This window comes from Aedes aegypti, chromosome 1 (genome assembly GCF_002204515.2).
Source record: "Aedes aegypti strain LVP_AGWG chromosome 1, AaegL5.0 Primary Assembly, whole genome shotgun sequence".
In the NCBI taxonomy this organism is placed as follows: domain Eukaryota; kingdom Metazoa; phylum Arthropoda; class Insecta; order Diptera; family Culicidae; genus Aedes; species Aedes aegypti.
Genome location: NC_035107.1, coordinates 201,680,841 through 201,683,859, shown reverse-complemented (window position 1 = coordinate 201,683,859; position 3,019 = coordinate 201,680,841).

Below are 3,019 nucleotides of genomic sequence, written 5' to 3'. Positions count from 1 at the left end.
GTCTAGTGAAAATGTACGAAGAAAATCATTGTCTCCGATCGTTATGGGAGTACCCATTATCAGGTGCTCAATATAATAAGCTATAATATCTGTTCAGAGTGTGCCTTCGTAACCGTAGTCGTCACATGTGTCCCAACCCGTTTCACTCGACCACGGGCAAATTTCGGGGAGATAAGATACCATTTCGCAAGTGGTGAACTTGATTTTGAAGTAATCAATCGCAGATAGTTACGTGCAAGTCAGTCTGTCCGAAGGATTCCGATCTCATTTTTGGGAATGGATTATTAAGAGAGAACTGATTTTGTGGACAATTTGTCCTTTGGAGGGTGCACCACACTAGATACCGGACTAGCATGCAACGCCCAGCCGCACAATCGAATTAGGTTCCTAACGAGAAGTTTACCGGACTGAAGCGGGAATCGCACCCACACCTCTTGACTCGATGCGGCTTAATGCATGGTAACACCTACCGCACGGCCACGAAGCCCACACATTTTTAGTTTATAATCCGTCGACTAAGGATGGCAGTGCAGATTGAATATTATCTACTTTTTCATATGTAAAAAAACGTTTGAAAGGTGTGAAAATGTCAGGCTTATTTTTGTCAGATAGACTACCGTTGCTAACATTTCAATTGAATGGTAAGAGTTGAACCTCTTTAAAGGTTACTTCTGTAATAATGTTATGCTTGGCTTCATTAAGAGGTTCAGGAACAATTTTCATAACCCTTATACTATATATGTAAGACCAATTCTAAAATACTGCCACCTAGTATGGAACCCGAACCATGTCATACACGAAGAACGCATAGAATTAGTACAGAAGCAATTCCTTCTATACGCCCTTCGGAAATTGAATTGGACTGAAGAATAAGAAGAAGAATTAACAATTGAGTAAGGTTTCTTTTAAACTATACAAAAGTCAATGTACTCCAAATCATTTGTTGTTTCATTGTTTATTTCATCAACATTCAATTGTGAACAGTAGTTTGTAGCTATAAACTGGCTCATCCTAGTTATGTCGACTGCCCATCTGGACGCATTTTAGAAGTTTTAGAATACAAAAAAGTGAGCTCATCTTTGAGGATTTTTTGGTTTATTGTATAGATTTTGTTTTTTTTCAGTTCTTTGATTGGAAAAACTTCCATCTGCGTCTGCTTCAAGATTCTTTGTCTCTGGACTGTCTGGTTCGACCGGCAACTGCATGTCACTCTTGGAGTAAAGTTAATCGAAATTCTAAGATGGAATTGCATTGTTCAGCCATTAAGACAATACTTCTAGTTCGATACAGTACGGTGTTCGTCCTGAAGAGCAGGTTCTGCCTGGGGTCGAACTTTGTGAGAATCTCCATTCAATACAGTCACCAGAGTTTCGTCTTAGATTGCATGGCAATAACTCAAGCGACAGTGTGTCTCGTGATTGGAAACTAATTCCGTAATGACAGATTTTCGTACATACTTAGTCATCGTTCTGAGCAGGCGGTTAGTCTGATATGGCTATATTTCTGTTGCATTGCAATAAAATAAAGGCAAAAGAGAACCTTCCTCATTTTTTTTTTGTTCTTTTAATTATATTTCCGAGAGAAACAACTCAAAATAGATCTGAAAGCTTAGTATTCAACATGATGATGTTCTGCCGGGTATTTATGCTGGCATTGTCGGCGCTAAATTGGCGTTTCTCCGACGATAAGATATACTGTTTCGCGACTAAAAATGGGTGAACCAACGTGCGAAGTTCGATTTTTGCCCAGACAAAACGCCGAGAAGACAAAACGTCGAAGGGACAAAACGTCGAAAGGATAAAACGTTGAAAGGAGAAAAATGGAAGAAAACGAAAAGAATGATTTTCTTCCGGAAGAATAAATAATTCTCTATGTGCCAAGCATTGGCCTATCGACCACAATGTGAAAAACAGTTATCTGAAAAACATTTCCAAATCGGTGTTCAAAAATGAATGCTTTCGACATTTTGTATTTTACGACGTTTTGGGTTTCGACATTTTGGCTTTCGACGTTTTGTTCTTCGCTATTTTGGCTCTAAACCATCCCTTTGGGTTCCGCTTTCTGTAAAAACAACTGTAATACAAAAAACCGTAGAAAATTTGTTTAAATGTTAATACACATTGTAAAAAAAAACATTATTCAAAGAATTTGGTAGTGATTTACATTGATTGATGCTAATACAATAGCTCTAGATCTATCTCTCCTGAATCTAAGTCTTGGCTTTGAAGTTTTTCTTGACTTGACTCAACCTTTGATCAAAATTGAATTTCTTTCCAATAAGCTCGAGAATAAGTAATCAGAAAGATAATGAGTATGAAATTAAATATACGATTAATTTGAAAAGGAGGACATTTTCAGCTCAAAGGAGGACGGGAGGACACACGCTTTAAAAGGAGGACATGTCCTCCCAAAGGATACCATCTGGTAAGCCTAGTCGCGAGGCACTTCGCTATAGTGCGCATCTATGCCCTCCGCCGTGTGCATTATGCGCACTATTGAGAGTCGAGTTGCGACGCGGCAAAGTTGGTCAAAAATCAAACTTCGCACGTTGGTTAACCCATTTTCTAACGCGAAGCAGTATATTTAACTTCATCGATCGATTTCTCGTTTAATAGCAATTCCATTTGGACAGTTATGCTTTTATGGGCAGTAGATCTGTAAAGGTATACACGGTAAGTAGGCCTTGACCAGGTTAAACGGTTTTTTTCTTCGCTTGTCAATATTTTTCCATTTTTCAGATTTTCTGAGGATTCCAATTTAGGACTATATTATTTGTTGCGCTGTTTGCTGTTTCAAGTGACTTCAAGAGTGGTGTTCAAGTATCCAAATTCAAGAATCTGAGATTTCGATTTGTGTATTGATGTTCTCTTCCTTTGAAAATCGCTAAATTTCCTGGGGATTTCAATTCAGGACATGTTATCGTTGCGCTGTTTGCTTTTTCAAGTTAATTCAAGAGTTCGTATACAAGTACCAAAATTCAAGAATCTGAGGTTTTGATTTGCGGAATTGGAATTCTCTT